Source organism: Nicotiana tabacum, chromosome 16 (assembly GCF_000715075.1).
Source record: "Nicotiana tabacum cultivar K326 chromosome 16, ASM71507v2, whole genome shotgun sequence".
Classification (NCBI taxonomy): Eukaryota; Viridiplantae; Streptophyta; class Magnoliopsida; order Solanales; family Solanaceae; genus Nicotiana; species Nicotiana tabacum.
This window is the reverse complement of record NC_134095.1, coordinates 140,334,777-140,360,105: the sequence shown is the minus strand read 5'-3', so window position 1 is coordinate 140,360,105 and position 25,329 is coordinate 140,334,777. Positions and strand designations below refer to the sequence as shown.

At 38.6% G+C, this 25,329-nt stretch overlaps 1 long non-coding RNA gene across 1 annotated transcript; it reads right to left on the bottom strand.

Annotated features, from left to right (window-relative positions):
• Window positions 1-22,796: 22,796 nt before the first annotated feature.
• Window positions 22,797-25,284, bottom strand: LOC142170583 (uncharacterized). Its single transcript, XR_012699847.1, has 3 exons — window positions 23,921-25,284; window positions 23,160-23,228; window positions 22,797-23,075 (listed from the first exon to the last, which is right to left on the bottom strand). It is a non-coding gene; the product is annotated as an uncharacterized LOC142170583 (long non-coding RNA).
• Between the last annotated feature and the right edge of the window lie 45 nt (window positions 25,285-25,329).

The window sequence follows — 25,329 nt, the reverse complement described above, 5'->3', positions numbered from 1 at the left end:
ATGTCTCTTCCCCTTATGTGTTTATTCTATAGTTCATCTCTTACTGTTTACATGCTGTGATTTTCTGCAAGTTTGTTTATTTTATCGTTCCTGCTCTTATATGAATCCCAAACCCTAAGCCCCCTATGTGGTTGAGTTATGGTTCAGAAACATGGCAATACTTGATATTATTGTCAATGGACATGAACTGGACCCTCTTGAGTCCTAAACTCTTTCAATTCCCATCCCCATTCCCCTTTACATGTATGCCGAGTTTGAGACTTTGGTCTGATAGTGTCCTAATCACTGTCCAGGCCCTAGTCTGACCTTCAATAGGTCTTTACTCATAATTGATTGGCCGACAGGCTGGTCAGGGGTGTGCCAGCCTAGCATATGGTTGGGCATAACCACTAGCCTGCCTTGTCACTCTCTAACCCCTTTATTGCACTTGCACTCATTCTTAGAACATTAAGTTCTGCCCCCTCTTGCATGCCTTGCTTTGGGATCCATGAGCTCCCTCTGAACTTGGACACCTGAGGGCTGGCTCTTCCACACTGCACTATAACTCTTTCTGATTAATATCTCGGGTGTAAGCACTGCCTGGAATTTTTGAAATTCCTTGGATCTCTGAGACACCCTAGATAAGAGAAGGCTTTGGAAACCTTGATCTCGGAAGTGGTTCATCCCCAATTGTTAGACATTAAGTCTGAATTAGGTTCCTCGGATGCAGCTGTTAGTTTCTGATGTACTTTTAATTTCAGTCTGATTCACTGGTTTGTAATAATTTGTATTAAACTCATGGGGATTTAGTAAAGAAGGGAGGGGTGTTTACTTTTATGCACAAGGGTAGAAAGCATGCCTATAGGGGTGTTACTTCTGATTTCTGCAACTCCGCACGTAGATATCATGCCTATAGATTCCAATATTTCTATGTAATGCCATTAGGCAAACAGTTAGGCTTAATAATAAAGTTGTACATAGATATCATGTTCATAGGACTCCTATTAAAGTTTGAAAGGTGTTAAAATCAGTAAAAACTTGTAGAAAGAATGCCTATAGGAAATCTTGGATATAAACCGTCTCACTCGTTTAAAGCCATATCAGATTTCTGAAACTCACAAACCTTTTTCTGAAACGCGTCTTGTTTGCTAAAACTGGTAGTCTTCTGCATACCTTTTCTGAAAACTCTCTTCTTCTTGACAAAATTGGCAAACCCTTTCCTGTAATCAGTCCGCATTTTTGAAACCCAACTCTTTCCTGATAAATCTGATAAACCTTTTCAAAGTTGGTAAATGTTTTTCTATATTAAATCTGCACCTTTTCTGAACCATATTTTACTCTTTCAAAAAAACTGGCAACTCTTTATCATTTTATTTTTGAAATCAGTAGTTCTATTCAACACATAGACAAAATGTTGATTAATCAATTGGATCAGTCTTAGGGAACTACATTCGAGCGAACCTAATGCGGACTCCTGTTTAAAAGTCTGTGTTGAACCAGTCCGCTTATTGCCTTAATTTATTTTTAAGACCAAACCAGTACATGCAAGACATGCTAAACTCTATGGCCTATCTGATTTAAGGAGGTTTTGCTTGAGCCTTACTTGTTTATCTGCCTCCACTTTCACTTGTATTACGTGTTGTGATTGACGCTTTAGTATTTTGTCCTTTTGAAAACTCTAAAAGAGCCCTAACTCCCTCCCCTTTAGGATTAGTACTCTCAATGCCTCCGGGACTGATAGGATTGGGACGGGTACTAGCATGTAATAAGTAACGATACCATTCCGCGCTTTAGTACCTTAACGGGGTGGGAAGGGTAAATATGGATATGATGATCGGTGTGCTAATATCACGTGCGACCCCTCTTCTGAGAAGTGATTGATGGATATTACATTGAAGTGATCCATATTAATCATAAACCTAGGACCCCCCCTCCCTTTTATTTGCTTTCAGCTCTTCTTGTAAGACTATTCAAATTTTTTTTTTATAAATTTCTGCCCTCTCTATTTACCTTCAAAAGTTTTCAACCTAATTGCAATGTTATATGCAAGTCCTTATTTGAGCCTTGATTGTTTACTTGTAAAGTCACAATTGTAACATGGCCGGGAACCACACTTGTGGATCCTGAGGGGTGCTTAACACCTTCCCCTCGGGATAATTTCTAGCCCTTACCCTAATCTCTGGTCTCTTTATCTCAAACCCTTCTTAAAGTGTCCTAATGCACTATAATCATTAGGTGGCGACTCTTCAACTTCTAAAACCAATTCTCGAAAGGGAATAGAGTTGTCCCTCCAATGTCGTATACCCGATTTCTGACCCCACGGTTAGCGAAAAAGGGGGCGTCGACACATGCTAGGTAAGACTTTTAAAAATTTGCTTTCAATACTTTATTGTCATTAAAATACCATTAGCAACCTCTTGTTTGAACATAGTAGCTATCTTTTCTTTTTACTTCTTTTGAGCATTACATTAAATGTCCACATGAAAAAAAGCACAATAAAGAAGGACTTGGTCCTATCACCAATTTTTGTATGAAATGTTTATTGTGAGAGTCCTTATTTCAATAGTTGTATAGTCTTTTAATTTTGACATTGCTATTTACACAAAAATCATGGCAGAGGTTTTGGTTGGAAATCGTTTGGTATCATATGCTTTGAGATTGTGTGCAATTTGTTGCCAATGTTTCCATATCTTCATTTTCTTTTTAAAGGCCGTATGGTTTGCATCTAACAAAATAGTGCTAATTGAATTTTTGGTAATGGACTATTATTTGTTAGCTTTAAGGGGCTGTAGGATTGGTTTGGATTTTTTTTAGAAAAAAAAAACATGTTGGGTTGCATAATAATCCCAAAGTTTAGTTCAAATAATTCAAATGCGTAGCTTGCTTTAGGCGTGATTAATAAATTGTCATAGCTACGGGTATGGTTCCCGTGACGTAGTTGTGACGACTAATTTCTAAATTCGGGGGTACATTTATGTGACCTGACCACAATTTAATCTTGTTAATAAAATAAACACGTTATGCGTTGTGGGTACGGTTCTCGTGACATGATTCGCAACGTGTAATCAAATAATTAGATGTATGACAATTGGATTATCAAAAGCGGTTTAGAAGGAATAAAAATGCACATAGGTTTCAAAGATGTTTTAAAATCAAATAAATAGACCAATAATGACAGTTGAGCGACCGTGCTAAAACCACGGAATCCGGGAATGCCTAACACCTTCTACCGGATTAACAGAATTTCTTACCCGGATTTCTGTGTTAGCGGACTGTAAAACAAAGTCAATCTTTCCTCGATTCGGGATTTAAAACCGGTGACTTGGGATACCATTAATTATCCCAAGTGGCGACTCTGAATCTTAAATAAATAATCCTTTTTTGATTGTCACTTAAATTAGAAAAATTCCCTTATACCCTTCCAGGGTGTAGGAAAAAGGAGGTGTGACAAAAATGACTAATTCATAAATATAAGGGATGGTGATGCCAGGAACTGGTCGAGGGAATAGGATCATAGATGAAGAAGCTGAGGCACTAGTCAAGTACAACATGCTGCACAAGAGGGTCCACGACTTTGAGAATTAGCACCGGGAAATACACGAGAGAAATATAAAGTGGATCGACGAGTGGAAAGAAATGGCTATCACTTCCAACAGAAAGTTGGAATATCTGGAGCGAGGATTAGTGGAGCTAGAGGGAAAAGTCATAAAGAGGATTGAGGATTGCCAGAATGCTGAAGGAAGTGAAGGAGGACATCTGGCTAGAGCCTACATGCTTCTAGGTCTTTGCGAGCTGGGGAACCTGTACGATGGAGTCAAGAAGATCGAATTTGGGAAGGTCTTTCTGGGACCAAGTAGGCTAGATTTATTTGCTTTCTTATAAGTAATAAGGCCAAGTACCAATAGTGACTTACTTTTCTATTGTCTTAGTGTCATTTTGAGATTCGTCTGTTTTTACATTATGAAATGAAGAATTTACTGGCATCTAAAGTCTCCGAATTTACTTGTCGCTAGGCCTACCTCGGGAACAACGAGGCTCCTAAATTAGGACATGAATTTACATTCCCGCAATATGTGTTTAAATATTGCAAACATTTCAGAATCCTTACTGACTTGTTTACCTTTTTGTTTTTTCTTTATTTCTTATTCCCATCCCCTAAGGTTGGTTCGCTCATACTGGCATCGTCAACATATCACACCAGATCTAGAGGCCCTCCACCACCTCCTCCTCCAAGCAACACAAAAGGCAAAGGGAAAGCAAAAATGGACGACCTAAGTGGTATCCGAAAGGAGAATGTTGAGAATGTAGAAACTTCATATCGTCGGAGTACTCCGGCACCAAATGATCTAGTCTTGAGGTTAGAACAAAAGATATTGGAGCTACAAGGAGAGCTTGAGCAGGACTGCAACTTGGAGAACTTTTCACTCACCCTGAATGTCCCCGACATCAACCAACAAAACATAAAGAACCCAACACCTCTCCAAAACACACCAAACCAGCATCCGCAAAACCCTTCTGCACAACATCAATATGCAACCCCACCCCAAAATCTCAATCCCCTACCAATACAACTCCGCCACAACACCACCATCAACCAATTCATTACCCACCAACCGCCACTTATCACATTCCCCAAAACACACCACAACCCATTCCCGATCCTCAAAACTCTACTAATGACCACCACCACACCCAGGCACCAGACATCACCAAAACAACCCCATATATGTGGAAACCGTACCTCACTCTATCCAACCAATTTTCTATACCCAAGAATCCTCCGAGAAGGACCTGTTCATTCAAAACATGGCTGAAAAACTCAAGAAATTGATGAGTCAAGTTCAGGGTGTCGAAGGCGACATGGGAATAGAAGGTTTGAACTATGAAGACCTATGCATACAACCAGATGTAGAACTGCCGGAGGGATACAAACTTCCCAAGTTCGAGATGTTTGACGGTACGTATGATCCCAAGGTCCATCTGAGGACCTATTGTGACAAGCTTGTCTGGGTCGGGAAAGACGAAAAGATCCGAATGAAACTCTTTATGAGGAGTCTTACTGGAGATGCTCTGTCCTGGTACATCAGCCAAGACCCCAAGAAATGGTCCAATTGGGTGAGTATGGCATCAGATTTCATAGACCGGTTCAGGTTCAATACAGAGAATGCACCGGATGTTTTCTACATCCAGAATTTTAAGAAAAAACCTACCGAGACTTTCCACGAGTATGCTAATCATTGGAGGTCGGAAGAAGCCAAGGTCAACCCGTCTTTGGACGAGGAACATATGAACAAATTCTTCATCAGAGCACAAAATCCACAATATTATAAAAGATTAATGGTTATTGAAAACCATAAGTTCTCCGATATCATCAAGCTTGGTGAAAGAATTGAGAAAGGCATCAAAAGCGGGATTGGTAACAAATTTTAAGGCATTACAGGCCACAAACAAGGCATTACAATCAGGTGACATATCAAAGAAGAGAGACGTTGGGGCAGTAATGGTGGCCCAGGGCCCAAAATCTCCACTTACCTATCAAACACCTCCACCCATATATCAAACACCTCCACCCACATATTAAACACCTCCGCCCATATACCAAGCATCACCGCCTACATATCAGCCTTTATCTCCCAGATATTCCCAATTATCCACTATTTATCACAACTATAACTCCAAACCATCCCATTTCCAATCACCTCCAACTCGCCAAAACTTTCCAAGACCATGACCAAAATTCGACCGCAAGCCACCCAGACAATACACTGCCATTGCTGAACCCATCGACCAACTGTATGAAAGGTTGAAAACCGCTGGTTATGTCACCCCCATTCCTGCTGTGGCATTAGAGAATCCATCCCAATGGGTCAATCCGAACAAATATTGTGCGTACCACTCCGATATGAAGGGGCACACCACTGATGAGTGCCGAACATTAAGGATAAGATCAAGACGCTAATTGATAACAAGGTTATATAGGCAAAAGAAGCTGCACCCAATGTCTGCAACAATCCCCTCCTTAATCATAGAGGTGGTGGGGTACATGTGATAGAGACGAACGAAGAACGGGACCCTGAGGGGTCGATTGGGCTTATTCGAGAAGGCGATGACTTTAAAGTTGCAGTCACACTTACTCCTATTGTGGTACAGACTCAGTCACCAATCGAGGTTGAGGTAGCTGCACCGATTCCATTTGAGGTAGAGGTAGCTCCACCTACGTCCACCCCCGCTCCATTTGAAGTAGAAGTGGTCACACCTTTCACAGTGACAGTATCAACCACACCTCCTTTCGACTCAAAAGCAATACCCTAGGATTACGTTGTCGAAGCTCAGCAAAAGGGAAAGGCAAAAATGGAGGAATTTGATGTTGCACAAGGAATGACTAGGACTGGAAGAGTCTATACACCTGAACATTTGGGAGGACCAAGTAAGGATGCCACTACCTGGCATCCTGTCATTGAAATAGGGCCAGATGACCTATGGAGGAAAGTACAAGCAAAGGAGTATTCCGTCATTTGACCATCAGAACAAAAACCCAGCTCAGATATCCATCCTGTCACTGTTGCGAAATTCAGAGGCGCATAAAAATGCTTTAATGAAAGTTCTGAGTGAAACTTATGTACCCAATAACATCACCAGTGGAGAGATGGCCAATATGATGGGGCAAGTACTAGAAAGTCATAAGATCATCTTCCACGAAGATGAGCTACCACCTGAAGGGTTGAATCACAACCGAGCATTGCATATTATAGTGCAATTTGAAGACAAATTCATTGCCAGGGTTTTAGTTGACGGAGGTTCAAGCCTCAATATTTGTCCGTTAGACACTCTGAAAAAGGTTAGACAAAGGTTTTCATGAAATACGGGTAGGAAGCATGAACGTGAAAGCTTTCGACGGCTCTCAAAGGGCCACGATCGGGGAAATTAACCTTTGCTTGCTGATGGGTCCAACTTGGTTCGATGTCGAGTTTCAGGTGCTTGACATAACGACCTCATATAATATTTTGTTGGGCCAACCATGGATCCATGCCGCTGGGGCCGTGGCTTCCACACTACATCAAGCCATAAAGTTTGAATGGAATCATCAAGAGGTGATCATTCACGGAGATGGGAGTAACCCTATTTACACTAGTCAAACCATCCCGGCTATTAGACATAGAAGAAGGCTAGGAGGGGAAACCTATCATCATATTGAGCGTGTCAATGCCATTGAGAAGGACAAATGGTGGAGCAGTAAAATAGAAAGCATATTGGCATGGTCTGGGTATGATCCCGACAAAGGGCTGGGGAAGAATCTCTAGGGCATCACTAAATCAATACGGCTGAAGGGTCATGGCACTACCTTTGGGTTCGGATATCAGTACACATGGCAAGAATACAATCATTGGGCGCCTCCATGGAACAGATCATATTACCCTCTCGAGCAACCAATGCCACATCTAGATCAAGTTTTTCACCAAGTTGATACAACATGGGGAACTGCAGAAGAGAAAGCATTAGCTGGGTTAAAGAATCTGTTCTTGGAGGATGAAGACATGGACTGTAATGCCATAATTGAGGAGGAGGAGGAAGAAAGCCTCACTATTCAGATTATGAAGAAGGGAGCTGTTCTCAAGAATTGGACCGCCACACCGTCCTTGGGCCCGCCGAGTCCCTGAGTAGCCTGACAGTTTTTATTTCTACAGCCATTCTAGGCATTTAAGATTTTCAGTAATTTTGATTTAAAGACTTGCTTGTTTCAAAAATAAGTGCTCGATTCATCGAGAACACTTGTCTGGATGTTGTTTAATTTTAATCAAATGCATTTGCTCTTTATTATTCATTACTATTTTCTACACTTTTTCTTTCTACAACGATATTATTACTTTTCCTGATGAACCGGTGACTGTGATATGTAATGAGGAAATGCAACATGAGAATAGTGATTCAGATGAAGAAGATGAGATACCTGAGGAAGTTGTCAGGGAAGTTGAAAACTTTGAGAATAAATCTAAGTCCAATCTGGACGAAACCGAAGAAGTAAACTTGGTGGACGCCGAGACCGTCAAGGAGACTCGCATCAGCATTCACTTATCACCAACAGAGAAAGAGGAGTACATCCATTTTCTAAAAGAATATGAGGACATTTTTGCATGGGCATATGATGACATGACCAGTTTGAGCATGTCTATAGTGGCTCACAAGTTGCCTACTAATCCTATGTGTCTGCCAGTGAAGCAGAAACTCAGAAAGTTCAAACCAGACATGAGCCTGAAAATCAAGGAGGATGTTACCAAGCATATCAAAGCCAAAGTTCTCAGGCTGGTCGAGTACCCAACCTGGTTAGCTAACATTGTGCCAGTTACAAAGAAGGATGGGAAAGTCAGAGAATGTGTTGACTATTGAGATTCAAACAGAATAAGTCCCAAGGATGACTTTCCACTGCCAAACATACTCATCCTGATCGATAACTACGCCAAACATGAACTCCAATTTTTTGTAGATTTCTTTGGGGGTTATCATCAGATCTGGATGGACGAAGAAGACGCAAAGAAAATAGCTTTTATTACACCATGGAGGGTATACTGCTACAAGATGATGCTATTTGGTCTCAAGAATGCTGGGGCTACCTACATGAGAGCCATGACAACCATCTTCCATGATATAATACACAAGGAGATAGAGGTGTATGTGGACGACATTATTATCAAATCCAAGAGGGCCGCAGATCACATAGCAAACTTGAGAAAGTTCTTCAACAGGTTAAGGAGGTACAATTTGAAGCCGAACCCTGCAAAATGTGCATTCGGGGTTCCCGCAAGAAAGTTGTTGGGATTCATCATCTGTCGTCGAGGGATCGAGTTAGATCCATCTAAAGTCAAGGATATTTAAGAGTTACCGCCACCTAGGAGCAAAAAGGACATGATGTGCTTCCTGGGACGTCTCAACTATAACAGTCACTTTATAGCACAGTCCACAGTCATATGTGAACCTATCTTCAAGATGCTGAGAAAAGATGCCGAGACAAGTTGGACCGAGGAGTGTCAGAAAACCTTCGACAAAATTAAGGAGTACATATCCACACCACCAGTTTTGGTTCCGCCAGAGCCGGGGCGGCCTTTACTACTCTATCTATCTGTATTAGATGGAGCTTCGGATGTGTTCTGGGACAAAGGACGAGTCAAGAAGGAAGGAGCAAGCCATATATTACTTGAGTAAGAAGTTCACATCTTACGAAGCACGGTACTCTCTGCTGGAATGTACTTGATGTGCTTTGACCTGGACAACTCAGAAATTAAGGCATTACTTCTGTGCCTACACCATATACCTCATATCCAGGATGGACCCTTTGAAGTATATATTTCAGAAACTCATGCCAACTGGAAAGTTATCCAAGTGGAAGATACTATTAATTAAGTTCGATATCGTCTACATAACTCAAAAGGCGGTCAAAGGACAAGCCTTGGTAGATCTTGCTGAAAACCCGGTGGGAGGAGAATACAAACATTTGAAAATGTATTTTCCTGATGAAGAAGTGTCGTTCGCAGGGGAAGACATTACCGAAGCATACGACGGTTAGAGGATGCTCTTTGACGGAGCTGCAAATTTCAAAGGAGTGGGCATTGAAGCAGTTTTGGTATCATAAATTGGTCAACATTATCCGGTATCTACTAAACTCAGATTTCGCTGCACCAACAACATGGGAGAATATGAAGCCTTGATGTTCTAAACGTCAATACCACACAAGAGGGGGGATGATTTGTGTGGTACTCAATTTTTCGATCTAGAAGAACCTGGTTCTTCTAGGTGTTCTAACTGCTACTCTTGCAGAGTTAAAAGTACAGAAAATAAAGAACACAAAGACTTTTACGTGGAAAACACCTGGCTCAAATGGTGAAAAAACCACGACCTACTACTCAGTAGAATTTTCCCAAACATCCACTAAAATCACTGAGCCAAAACAGCATTTACAAAACTCTTTGTAAACCTAAGGATTAACTCTAATCCCTGTGTAGCACACAGCCTCAACTGTTGCGATACCTTCAAGTTAGCCTATAACTTGAACACTCAAAGTACCTATTACAAATACTTCTATGAAAGCTAAAAAAGTACAACTTTAAACCACCTACTACAATTGAACTAGAATAAGAATAAATACAATGGAACTGGTTCTTCTATCTCATTCAAGTAGCTTTAGGTTTGCACACTTGAATTTCACATGAACTGCTTGCAAAAAGCATTGCTATTTTGCTCCCTATTCACGTTTAACTTCTGCGTATGTGCAACACCTGTAAAAGAGAACAATCACTATTATTTAATGAATTAGTAATCAGAGTTTGATTGAGACTCAATTGCTGATCTTCCATCGAAGTTGAGTCCTTGTTCAATACAAACTCCAACCCTATCATTTATCCATATTGTGTGATTGTGTCCTCTTCCCATAAGGAGACTTTCTCTCCTCATCCAATATGCAACCTTTTCGATCAATTCAGGAGATATTACTGCTTGATTACTGAGACTTATCTCCTTCACGTGTATCTCACATGTTTAGGTTGATAAATACTATGCCTCACATGATGAACCTAGTCCATGAGTGAGTTCATTTGTCATTCTTCAAAACTTCACATGAACTTGGGCCAACAAATTCCCCCTTTTTGATGATGGCAAACTCTATGTTTTTACTAATCAAAGAACCCGTAGGAACTCAGCTTGACCATCAACACATTAACTTAGAATTTTAACTTATCATCAAGGACCAGATTTAATTAGGTTATAAATATCACATTATTCAGAATAAAAAGTAAAGCACAATATCTCTTCCCTCTTTTGGCATCATCGAAAAGTTGCATGCATTGTGAATCCCAGATTTTAGTAATTACTCATGGCCACTTGGGCAACTGCAAGTGAAAACATGGATGAAATCATCAATAATCAACAAACATATTCAAACTATTAAGAGCAAAATCTTCATAGAACAAGAGAAACAACAGCTTCATTGATAAGATATGTTTCCACCAACAAACCACAAAAAGAAAGAAAAACTTCCAAAGCATGAGCAAAAAAAATGAAAAAGTCCCTAATCTGGGTCACCGGGGGTACTAGATTGTTTCAGAAGACAACAACTGGACATCCTAAGGCTTGGAGGAACTAGAGGGCTGGGTTTGGAGAAGGTTGAGCATATTCTGAAGCATCCCATCACTCATCTCCTTTTCTTTTGCTAGCTCATTTCTAAGGCCATCTCTTTCAGTTTCCAGTTCAGCTACACGAGCCTGGAGCCAAGCAATTTCAGCATCCTTAGATCTACACTCTTGAACCAAAGCCCTAACCTTGCTGTTTACAGGTGTCTTCAGAGATGAACCAGGTTCAACTGGGGTGGCATTGACTGGATAGTCACAAGCCAGAAGAGTCTTGACGCCAAAGTGTTCCTTGCTTGATGTCATCTCCCATTTCTTCAAAGGCACATTCAGCCTATCCAGAACAGTAGTCAATATGAACCCATATGGGGTGGTATGAGCCTTGGAGCCATTTATGACCCTGTCCAGTAATTTGACAATAAAGGCAGGCCAATTGATCTGCATTCCTCTCACAAGGCACTCCATAAGAACCATGTCCATGTAGTTGACAATGTGCTTCCTCTCCTATCTGGGCAGCAAGCACTTGTTAACAAATACAAACAAGACCTTGTGCTCAAGCCTCATCTCACTTTTCTGCACAAATCTGGCTTCAGGCCCATCTTCAGCAGTTGCGGCATCATAAAAATTCCTAGTGATTTGAAGAGCAGTAGGGAGAGAATCTAGACATGGCCACCTTTGCCTTGTATAATCATCATACCCCTCACTAAGTATTTCTAGAATCTTACCCAATTTGAGTGCATCAAACTGCACCCTTACTCCTTTCACTATACTGGTGATTACCCCATTCTTCACTGTGGCATTGGTCATAAACTCAATCAATTATTTCCTAGCCAACCTCCTATCCATTTCAAGGACCATGTCCTTCCAACCTTGTACAACTAGGGCATCCACCAGTCTTCTTATTCTTGGCTCATCCAGGTCTCTCAACAGTCTTCCTTTCAAAAAATTTCTTCTGCCAAAGATGGCAAACCTATCTTGTTCATTTTCAGATTCCTCTTCTTCTTCTTCTCCACTCTATTCTTCTTCTTCCTCAGTAATTTTTACCTGCTTACCTTTCACTGCAGATCTGGTTCTTTTGGCTAAAGAGGGTTCAGCAAATACATGTTCAGAGGAAGACTTCTTGGAAGAAGCCTTGGCCCTTTTTGGTTTGGGTGTAGGAACCTCCACAGTTGTTCCCCTTTCTTGATGGACCAGTTCCATCTCCTCTTCTTCTTCTTCTACAACCTCAGAACTCTCCACAACCTTTGTTTTTCCCTTCTCCTTCATTTTCTTCTTGTTTTCTCCCAGAACTTTCTGTAACTCAGCTTCACTTTGTCTGACCCTGCTTCTAGTGGCTCTTCCCTTAGGTACTGAAGGTACAGTAGATTTTGGGGATGACATTTTGCTTTTCTTTGTTGGCTTGGAAGCAGTTGGAGCCTTTTTGTGGAAGCTTTACGCTTCTTTGGATCATAACTGGCCCCAACCCTCTTCAGAAGATTAGCTAGTGTTTCCTCAACAGATGAACCAGGTTCATCTTGTTGCTTGCTTAGATGCACAAGCCTTTCAGCCGCCTCCCCAGAACCACTTCCCCCTGACTTGTTGCCACCTTCTTCAACACCTCAACAGATAACCAGAACATTTTCTTTCCCATTTCCCCTCTCATCACCACTTGCTCCCTCTCTCTCCTTTTCTTTCTTTTTACCTCCACTTCTACTAGATTCAGCTCCCTTTACATCTTTGACAGGACCAACCAAGACAAATCTATTTTCTACATTTTCAACCACAATAGAGAGTACCACACAAGAGCTCACCTCACCAGGGGTTTCTTGAATTTTGGCAGTGTCAGAAGACCCATGTTCTTCTCCTTCGCTGGCAGAAATAAAAGCTTCAGACTCAGAGCTTGAGTTAGATTCTTGAGCAGGACTTTCCTTCCTCTGTCTAGCCTTCAATTTCTCATTTAGAACTTTTCTTAGAGCTCCAGAAGCTACAGTTTTTCTGGCCAACATTTTCTACCTACGAAACCTAGGTTTTGGGGTTTCACTAGGGGGTGTAGATGAGGATGTATTCGAAGGGGATACTGATGGGGGAGTGCCAGGATTATCTTGGGGGTTAGTCATGGTGGATTGTTTCTTTGAGAAAAATTTGGGAATTTTGGAGAGAAGAAGGGCGATCAGAACTTGAGAAGAGTTTTGACGGTTATGGACTAATGAAGAAGAGGTGTGGCATGTATTTAAAGATGATTAGACTTAAATGCAGTAACGATAGCTTTTTAGAGGTCAATTAGAAGTCTAATCAAGATGTAATTCCGGTCTCTTAGTGATTATTAGGCATCGCTAGATTTTAGGCAAAAATCCTAGTTTTTAGAGTTCTAGGGGAACGAAACGGGTTCAATGCTCAACGGATAGAATTTATGGGAATTTGATGAATGTAGGACTTCTGCTCATGATTGGAAAAATGATCTTTCTAATTGTGCAGAGTATAGAAAACATACCTGAGCTTTTCATATGAACACATACTGATGAACCAGGTTCTTTATATAGAACTCTCTTGAACATGCCTCAAATGCCAAAATAGAAGAAACTTTGTAAGAGATCAGTGAGTCATACACATGTCACAGGAGTATACTAATTAAAGTATGAAACTGAGTAAGAATTGATCTAGATATTTACACAAAGTTAGAACTCCTAACCAAAAAAATATTTTTTTTTCATTGTGCATTCGAAATTGGACTTATTAGGTGATCTTAATCATCCCTAACTCCAACTGTTCCTCTAAAAGTTTTCTCTACTCAGTGCTTTAGTGAATATGACAACTATTTGTTTATTAGTAGCACAAAATTCTATTGAAATCAATCCTTTCTCATAGTTATCTCTTAAGAAGTGGTGTCTAACATCTATGTGCTTAGTCCTCTTATGATGAACAGAGTTCTTTGTCATACTTATAGCACTAGTGTTATCATAGAATATTGGAATACATCCCACTTCAATTCCAAAATCTACCAGCTATTGTTTGATCCATAGCAATTGAGCACAACAGGAAACAACAGCAACATACTCAGCTTCAGCAGTAGATAGGGCCACAGAATTTTGCTTTTTGGTAGCCCATGACACAAGACATGAACCAAGGAAGTGTGCCATACCAGAGGTGTTTTTCTTGTCCACTAAGAAACCTGCATAATCAGCATCAACATATCCAACTATATCAAAATTAATACCTTTAGGATACCAGAGACACAGATCAATGGTGCCTTTCAGATATCTCAGTATCCTCTTTACCGCAGTCAAGTGGGACTCTTTTGGATTTGCCTGAAAACGAGCACAAAGCCCTACACTGAAAACGATGTCAGGTCTGCTTGCAGTAAGATACAAGAGTGAACCAATCATACCCCTATACAACTTTTGATCGACTGATGAACCAGGTTCATCAATATCTAATTTGGTGGCAGTTGCAATGGGTGTGTCTATTTCTTTAGATTCCTCCATTTTAAACTTTTTGATTAGCTCTTTTGTATACTTCTGCTGATGGATCATGGTTCCATTTGGACTTTGTTTGATCTGCAAGCCTAAAAAGAAGTTAAGCTCACCCATCATGCTCATTTCAAACTCACTGCCCATTAGTTTTGCAAAGTCCTTACTCAGCCTATCAGTGGTAGCCCCAAATATGATGTCATCCACATATATTTGCACAACAAGGAGATCTTTACCTTTTTCCCTTAAAAATAAGGTACTGTCAATTTTACCTCTTTTGTAACCATGCTCCAATAGGAATTTGGATAGTTCATACCAAGCTCTTGGGGCCTGCTTGAGCCCATAGAGAGCCTTGTCTAACTTGTACACATACTCAGGACATTCCTTGCTCTCAAACCCTATAGGTTGTTTCACAAACACTTCTTCCTTTAGGTAGCCATTCAGGAAGGTAATTTTGACATCCATCTGATGAAGAGTGAATTCCATGTGTGTTGCAAAGGCTATGAGGAGTCTGATTGCCTCTAGTCTTGCAACTGGAGCAAATGTCTCATCATAGTCTATGCCCTCCTCTTGGCTATATCCTTGTACCACCAGTTTTGCTTTATTTCTTGTAACTGTTCCATCTTCATCAAGTTTGTTTCTGAAGACCCATTTTGTACCAATGATTGATTTGTCCTTGGGTGTCGGAACTAGATGCCAAACTTGACTTTTTTAAAATTGGTTGAGTTTATCTTGCATTACATTCACCCAATCTGCATCCTGCAAAGCCTCAACAACATTTTAGGTTCAATAAGAGATAGGAAAGCATCAAAAGCACACAGATTCTTTAGCTGTGATCTAGTTTTGACTCCAGATGTTGGATCAGTAATAATGTTCTCAATGGGATGAGAACTTTGATACTTTTGAGGTTTCACAACCAACTGGTTTCTGCTAGATGTCTCTCCCATGTTCTGTTGCTGAGGAACAGGTTCATGAACAAGTTCCTCTAGGGGGTTTGATTCAATTTCTCCTTGATTAGTTCCCCCTGTCAGGTTTCCCTGATTTGAAGGACCTATTCCATCACCTGTTCCTTCTGTTGATTCCACTTTGACTTGTGCTAGGGATTCAATCAATTCCTTTACCAATCCAATGGCTTCATCTTCATGTTCCTGTCTCTCAGAAAGTATGTTAGTTTCATCAAATAATACATGTACACTTTCTTCTACACACAGAGTTCTTTTATTAAACACTTTATATGCTTTGCTATGTGAAGAATATCCCAAGAATACTCCCTCATCACTTCTGGGATCAAACTTACCTAGGGAGTCTTTTCCATTATTGTGCACATAGCACTTGCAACCAAATGCCCTAAGATGGGATATGTTTGGTTTTCTCGCTTTAAGTAATTCATAGGGAGTCTTCTCTACCAGAGGTCTTGTCATGCATCTATTGATTATGTAACATGCAGTGTTTACGGCCTCTGCCCAAAAGCTGTGGGGCAATTTACTAGAAAGCAGCATGGTTCTAGCCATGTCCTCCAGAGTTCTATTCTTCCTTTCAACTACTCCATTTTGTTGAGGGGTCCTAGGGGCAGAGAAATTATGATCTATACCATTTTCATCACAGAATTCAGCAAACTTGGAATTTTCAAATTCAGTTCCATGATCAGACCTAATGGATGCAAGTTGATTTCCTAATTGTTTCTGAGTTTTTCTAACAAATGCAATAAACATGTCGAATGCTTCATTTTTGGAGGTTAGAAATAAAACCCAGGTAAATCTAGAATAATCATCGACAAGCACCATTACATATTTCTTTCCACCTCTGCTCATGGTTCTCATTGGACCACATAGATCCATATGGACCAGTTCCAACGACTTGGTTGTACTTACCATTTTCTTGCTTTTGAAGGATGATCTTACCTGCTTCCCCCTTGCACATGCCTCACAAACTTTGTCTTCCTTGAACTTGATATTAGGTAACCCTATCACCAAGTATTTAGAAACTAATTTGTTTAGCTGATTTAGACTTGCATGACCAAGTCTTTTGTGCCACAGGAGGGGATCATTAACTAATACACTTAAGCAAGTGAGTTCATTTTCTGAGAGAGTAGACAAATCTACAATGTAAATATTGTTAACTCTTTTTCCCTGCAAAACAATCTTGTCAGTGGTAAGGTTAATCACAAAGCATTTGGTAGAGGTAAAAGCTACAAGATAATGTCTGTCACACAATTGTGACACACTTATTAGGCTATATTTCAAGTCATCTATCAGGTAGACATTCTCTATGGAATGAGAATCTGTTTTGCCTACCTTTCCAACCCCAATTATCTCACCTTTCTTTCCATTGCCAAAGGAGACATTACCTCCTTTTAAGTCCTCAAGTGAAAGGAACTGGTCCTTGTTCCCAGTCATATGTTTTGAGCAGCCACTATCCATATACTATATTTGGCTCTTCCCTTTCACTTGGACCTGCAAAAAGATATCAGGGGTTAGTATTAGGAACCCAAACTAGTTTGGGTCCCTTTCTATAGGCAAAAGGATGAATTAGATTCCTTCTTGCCACCCAGGCAACTTGTTTTTCTCTTGAACAAAGACTTTGTTCTTTTGACTGGCCTTTTCTTTTGCATTACATTCATTTTGTACTGGTCAGCCTTGCCACAGTGTGTGCAGATTTTATTTTCAGGAAGAGTGAGGTACTTGCTTCTAGAGTCCCATTTTGGAGCTTGAGTCACATAGCCAAGTCCTCTTTTGTCGCTACTGTGATGCTCTTGCAGCCAAGAGAGTGCATCAGAAGCCTTGTTCCACTTGCAAGTTCTGTCTAGTTCATGTTTCACCTTTCCTAGATCTTCCTTCAGGACTTTGATGAGTTCATCTTTATTATACGATTCATCTTTCATTTTTCCCAAGTTTTCTTCTAGAGTGAGATATGTGTGATCAAATTTCTTCTTTCCTGTTCCTAGTTTCAGTTTTAAGTTTTCAGACCTAAGTTCTAGGACACTGTTATCAAGTTCAAGAACTTGGTTCTTCAACTCAGCATTTTTGTTATCACTCTCATTAGCCCTACACTCTAGACTTTTGCATTTTGCTTTTAGGATCACACATTCCCTAGACAGAACTTCTTTCTCATTGTTAATTATCTCAGACTCATCAATGAAGTCTAGTAGTAGCTCAGCCAACTTTTCTTTAGACAAAAATTTAATCTTATTTTTGAGATGAAGGATACTTACCTCTTGTTCATCATCTGATTCTCCGATGGCCATCAGTGCTTGCTCTTCTTCAGCTTCATCTTCCTAATCTTCATCTGAAGTTTCTCCCTAAGCAGCAACCATAGCCTTGGTTGAACCTTTGTTCCTTTTTGGTTGAACCTGTTCCTTCTTCCTATTCCTTCGTTCAGCCCTTTCTTTCTTCCACTAAATTTCCCATTGAGGGCAGTTTTTGATCATGTGATCAGTCTTTCCACACTTGTAGTAGCAACCCTTATTGGTCTGTTTCTTAGGAGCTCTTGACTTGTTGAAGGTTGTACCTCTTGAAGAACTTTTTCCTCTCATCGGGTACTTTTTGAATTCTCTAGTGATCATAGCCATCTCATCATCTTCCAGATCTGAACCTTCAGCAATTCTGAGAGCTAGGCTTCTCTCCTTCTTGGGTGTATCCATCTTCATGGTTTGCCTTCTTAGTTCATAAGCAGTAAGATTTCCAATCAGTTCATCTAGTCTGAGAGTAGAAATATTCTTGGATTCCTTAATCAATTCATCTAACTGCTACTGTTGCGGAATTAAAAGTACAGAAAATAAAGAACACAGAGATTTTTACGTGGAAAACACTTGGCTCAAAAGGTGAAAAAACCACAACCTACTACTCAGTAGGATTTTCCCAAACATCCACTAAAATCACCGAGCCAAAACAACATTTACAAAACTCTTTGTAAACCTAAGGATTAACTCTAATCCCTGTGTAGCACACAACCTCAACTGTTGTGACACCTTCAAGTTAGCCTATAACTTGAACACTTAAAGTACCTATTACAAATGCTTCTATGAAAGCTAAAAAGGTACAACTTTAAACCACCTACTATAATTGAACTAGAATAAGAATAAACACAACGGAACTGGTTCTTCTATCTCGTTCAAGTAGCTTCAGGTTTGCACACTTGAATTTCATGCAAACTGCTTGCAAAAAACGTTGCTATTTTGCTCCCTATTCACATTTAACTTTTGCGTATGTGCAACACCTGTAAAAGAGAACAACTATTGTTATTTAATGAGTTAGTAATCAGAGTTTGATTGAGACTTAATTGCTGATCTTCCATCGAAGTTGAGTCCTTGTTCAATACAAACTCCAACCCTATCATTTATCTGGATTATGTGATTGTGTCCTCTTCCCATAAGGAGACTTTCTCTCCTCATCCAATATGCAACATTTTCGATCAGTTCAGGAGATATTGCTGCTTGATTACTGAGACTTATCTCCTTCACGTGTATCTCACATGTCTAGGTTGATAAAATTTATGCCTCACATGATGAACCTGGTCCATGACTGAGTTTATTTGTCATTCTTCAAAACTTCATCTGAACTTGGGCCAACAAGCCTGCATACTAGGACTCAACATGGCGGTCGACATGAATATTCAGGAGCTGTTGATAGTCGGTGATTCAAATTTGCTTGTGCACCAAGTACAAGGAGAGTGAGCCACAGAGAATTCCAAGATATTACCATATCTGCACCATGTACAGGAATTGAGAAAGAGGTTAACGAAGATAGAATTTCGGCACGTACCCAGAATTCAGTATGACTTTGCCGATGCATTGGCCACCTTGTCATCTATGATACAGCATCCAGACAAGAATTTCATTAATCCCATCCCGGTGAGGATTCATAATCAGCCGGCGTATTGTGCCTATGTTGAAGAAGAAGCAGATGGAAAACCTTGGTTTCATGACATCAAAGAGTATTTGGCAAAAGGAGAATATCCGGAGCATGCAAACCACACTCAGAAACACACACTTCAGAGATTGTCCAATCACTTTTTCCACAGCGGGGGAAACTTGAATAGAAGAACTCCTGATTTGGGAATGCTAAGATGTGTCAATGCAAAAAAGGTTTCTAAACTACTCGAGGACGTACACGCTGGGACCTGCGGCCCGCATATGAATGGATTTGTCTCAGATAAGAAGATACTTAGAGCCGGTTACTTTTTGATGACTATGGGGACAGACTGCATCCAATATGTTCGCAAATGCTACCAGTGCCAAATGCATGCCAATATGATAAAAGTGCTACCAAATGAGCTCAATGCAACAAGCTCACCTTGGCCATTTGCTGCTTGGGGAATGGATGTCATTAGCCCGATCGAGCCCACTGCTTCAAATGGACACAGGTTTATTCTGGTAGCCATTGACTACTTCACGAAATGGGTAGAGACTGCATCTTACAAAGCTGTCACCCAAAAAGTCATCGCAGGCTTTGTCAAAGATCGTATCATTTGCCGGTTCGGAGTTCTCGAGTCCATCGTTACTGATAATGTTGCTAACCTCAATAGTGATTTGATAAAAGCCATGTGTGAAACTTTCAAAATCAAGCACAAGAATTCCACAACCTAGACCTCAAATGAATGGAGCCGTAGAAGCCGCCAACAAAAACATCAAGAAGATACTAAGGAAGATGGTAGAAAACCACAAATAATGGCAAGAGAAGCTACTTTTTGCTTTGTTGGGATACCGCACTACAGTTCGCATATCAACCGGGGCAACTCCCTCTATGTTGGTTTATGGTACCGAAGCTGTCATCCCAGCCGAGGTAGGGATTCCTTCTTTAAGAATCATATAGAAAGCCGAACTCAGTGATGCAGAATGGATAAGAAGTCACTATAAACAATTGGCCCATATCGATGGAAAGAGGATGAACGCAGTATGTCATGGTCAGCTTTATCAGAATAGAATGTCCAGAGCTTTCAACAAAACCGTCAAACCAAGACAATTTGCGCCAGAATAGCTGGTGCTGAAGAAGATCTTTCCACATCAAGATAAAGCTAAATGAAAATTCTCTCCCAACTGACAAGGTCCCTTACATGGTTCACAGGGTGCTGACAGGAGGAGCACACTACAAGAAAAGACGTTTTTAGCGGCAATAATTATGTACTTTTGCGGCAATAATAATTGCCGCAAAAACCTTTACCGGTAATTAATTATTTGCCGTTATATCCAGCGTCGCTAAAGCCTTTAGCGGCAATTACATGAAGTGTTGGTAAAGGTCCAAACTATTGCCGCTAAAGGTCTAAATTATAACGGCAGTTATTTGGTGGCAATAACTATGGCCACTAATACTACCCTGAATCATCCTTTTTATATTATTTTATTGGCTTTTGATATGGCCGAAAATATCATTTTCTATTGCCGCTATAGCAAAGAGTGTTTAACAGCCATTGTATTGGCACTAAAACTATGCCCATATTCGAATTTTTCTTGCAATTAAATACGTCAAGGAACATTGTGCGTATTTATCATTTAATGTGATATCAACATGATCAATAAATTTTTTAGATATAATAATATTTGCACCTAAATAATAACATAAATTCCTAATAAAATATGCTCATGTTCATTCTAGAAAGCATAACATGTTTAATTAAAACAATTGTAACAAAACTACTAATCCATAATTTTAGTTTCAATATATAGAAAAAAATATAGAATTTAAATTCAAAAGCTATTGAAATTTTGAGATTACTAACTGATGTCATCAAATATTCATAATACGCAATAATAGTTAGTCTATAACATTTTTCTAACTCTTGATCATAATAAAGTCTTCCACATGTTAAATCTCTTAACATCATATCATATGATGACCTGAAATGATAAAATAAAGTGAGCAAAATGTCATTCATCAAAGATAAAACGAACATAGATAGTAGGCGAGAACACTGGAGTTTTAGTTTTACAATAAGCAAATGTATACCATTTAAAAACTCGTAATAATGTATTATATATCTTGCTTGTTTCCGGCCTTGCATCTGAAGCACAAAATTTTTTATCAAATGGATTAATATCAGGACAATGACACTTCAAAATCAAAGAACAGAGTGTCATTTGCTAAATAAGGAACCGAGCATGCGGCCACGACTAGTTTATCTCTTTAGAGAAGTGTTTAGTCCTACTAACAAATTTGAGACTTGGTATTGGTTAATTAAAGCTAAGGATTTAGCTGCAACTATTTTAGGGAGAACAGTTCGAATGAGGCAAATAGTTAAGTGTCATAAAATAAATAGAAGTAAAAATATTCCTCTATCATATCATAATTCATTCATCATGCAGTTTCGTTTTCTATGCTCAATAATGGGGTCCTGATCTACGTTTTAATACGTCTAGGACTACCTAATATGCGCTGCAAATAATATATTAGAATTTACTCCCTAAGTTAATTAGTCAGCCATACGTTTACATTTTCCGAGGGAAAATCAATACATACTTAAGTGATGACTTCAACAGATTTTATGGAGAAATGAAGATCATTCACCATAGCAAAATGAGTTTAGATTAAAATATATTATTATATAGATCTATGGATATCCAAACATCTGGTCTTATGAAATCTGAAAGACCACAATCTATAGCCTTTGATGGTAAATCCCCCTTTGGAGATTTAAAGAGAAAAACCCACAAAAAAAGAAAGATATGCAAAAAAAAGCAACATAAAATCCCAAGAACCAGCTAAAGCAAGTACATACCTTCTTGCAAGCCTCAGGTTTTGTATCACGATGCACCAACATGTAAATTACATTGAGCGGCATATTTTAGCAGCTAACATACAACTATTGCTGCATCTTTCTCGGTATAATGGTTGTCAGAAGAAATTATCAATAACATGTATAAGCATTCTTCTTAACCAGAAATAACCTATAATTAAAGCAGGTACTACATCCCATGAATGAACTAAACCTGGTTCATGCTACTTACTTGGCCAAAATGCGATTCAAGAATTCTCCACCCTCACATAACCTATAGAAAAATAAATTAGAAATCCATTAGCTTACCATTAAATAGCCTGATCAATTATAAAGAAAGGGGCTAGGACCAAACGGATCTCTTAATAAATAAACTTACTCCATTGTTGTTTGGATATTACTATCATACTCATTGGACCAATAGATCAAATTACAATCTGCTATCTATAAGATAAAAATGGAAAGATTATTGGTGAACTAGGGAACGTGACCGCGCTTCGCGCGATCGTTAAAATATGCTATAATTTTGTAATTATATTCCCACGTTGTATATTTAATATGGTGTAAATGAAAAACGAAGTTCATTAATTTTAACGTCGATAAATGGTATGTAAATAACATTTATTTGTAATAATGTAAACTCAAATTTTGTAAATGCAATTACATAATATTCGAATAAATAATCATTCTTTGCATGTTGTATCTGGTAATACTCCTTTATATAATTCGTTTCTAAGTTGTTTTTGTTCATACTTCAAATATTCTTTTCGCATTTGTGTGATTCTTGTATACATCTCATCCAAGGAAGCTTCAGGTTGTTTTTTCACATCTGTAACAAAAGACGAATTGTAGTGTTAATATAGCTAAGAATAGTAAATTAATTAAATTATTTAATTATGCATAAATAATTTACCTTGACAATTATTCAAGGAAGTTTGATGTCGTTGATCTATAATCTGTTTATCCATTGTAGAAATCCTGCCTAATGTAAGACAAATTTTATTGTGCAGTAATAAGCATATGTTGAATTATATTATTAATGTATATTTAATTTAGATCTCTATAAGAATGTATTATTTTATATGCTTAAATAGTTATGCTACTTTAGAGACAATATCTATTTGTGCAAAGGAATGTGATTTGTGTAGAACAATAAGAGAATAATGTATAGTTTATGATTAAACCTGATGCTTAAAAATTACTCCTCTTCATGAAGTTATGTTTTGTGTTATTTTGAATCTTCCTCTCATCTTCCTTGTATGTTGTCTTATTTGTATTTATAGGGGTAAATTGAATGTCTGGAGATCTTGAAAAAAAATATGAGTATCAAAAATTTGAATGAGTATAGGAGAATTAGGAGGGATCTATTTTTTATTTGGAATTAACCGTTAGTGATTTGGTGGATTAATGATATAATGGGAAGGTAAAGAGAAAAATGAGTGAATAGGTGTATAAAAAGAAAAACAATAAATAAGAAAGATAACATACATTAAAGCGAAATCTTTTTTGTAATCTTACCAGTTAAAATTCATAATAACCGGACAATATTTATCAATCAATCGATTGTTTTTAAAACTTATTTAATGTTACAATTGTTGTTCTGTATTTGTATTATAGATAGCAGTAAAGTATTAGGACCAATATAAGAAAAGTTAATTTTGTAACTAAAAGTACCTCAGTGAAAACGCAAGCAGCTGACCACATATGAATTGCATTTGTGTATTATGTAGTCGTAAAGATGAATTCATGCGCCCTGTAATAGCACGCCAGATCAGATGTAGGATATATTGGACTCCCCGGGCACCTATGGCAAGTAAAAAAAATCTGAGTAGATGCAAACACATAGAAAAAACATAGTATTCCATTATCGAGGTGGAGAATTCCATTTCACAAGGCTTAATATGGTATTCAAATGCTTATTATACCCTATAAAAATAAACATATATAACTGCATCTTATATTCGTATTATGTTAATACAGGCATAAATAATCGTATTTTTTTTATGTTTTTGACATTTTTTAATTAAACTGGGAGATTAGTAAAGGAGTAGGGCCTATAAAAGTAGTACTGAAAAATTAAACTCAAATGTATTATGTGGCGTTGTTCTCTACTTTTGACTTCACTTATACCAAAATAGATGATTTTGTTTACTAAGGTTATAGTAAATGAATGTGCACTTTAAACCAAAGGGCTACCGACATAAGATAATCAACAACATATTTCTAACCTACAAACCTCTTACACAGTTATGTCTTTCTATATTAATTAACAGTAAAAATAGCACCAATAGTAGAATATATTGCGTGGTAATCAGACTTGTGTATGCTTTCCACTATTGTGGAACAACCGTTAGATGTGAACACTGCACATCAAGTCACAAATAGTTAGGACTGAGGCAACAGAAATGACGGGTGAGTGATAAAGGAATTATTTCAGATAACCAAGGAAATGGAATAGTTATTAACACCTAAGCAGGGAGCATTACCAGCAAAACTTACCATTTCAATTGTGCAGTCAAATTTACTGTATAATCTGTCTTTAACTTTTGATTTTAACCTCTTTTCCATTAGTAGCAGTTGGATCATCCCAAAAGAATATAATAAACAAAAAAAAATCAACAAATTGAGATGTGAAAAGATAGACAATGTCATTATTTTAACTAAACTACCATCAGTATGTTTTGCCTTAGTTGAGGAGAGTAAGGTCTGTTGTTGCTTCTTCTGCCTGGATTCTCTCCTCATCTCCATAGCTATTGGTATTTTTACTTCTTGTTTTCTCAAAAATTAGATTAGTGTAATGAACAAATTTAGAAGCAAACTAAGACAGAGTAGAGAGAGTGTGTAGTAAATTTTTGAGAGAATTGAAGTGTAGCTCATAGTATTATGCATAACAAATTGTTATAAGTAACATCAAAGAGGTAAGTAGAAATTCATTAGCTAAGAGTAAGAATCATATCAAACATAACCAGCCTAGTTAAAATGTGGAAGTTTGGGTGCTCGAGCCTGTCCTTTCCTCAATCAATATAGCCAACCATCGCAAGGTGAGGCTGGTCCTGATGTTTCAGCTGCCAGAGAAGATGAGA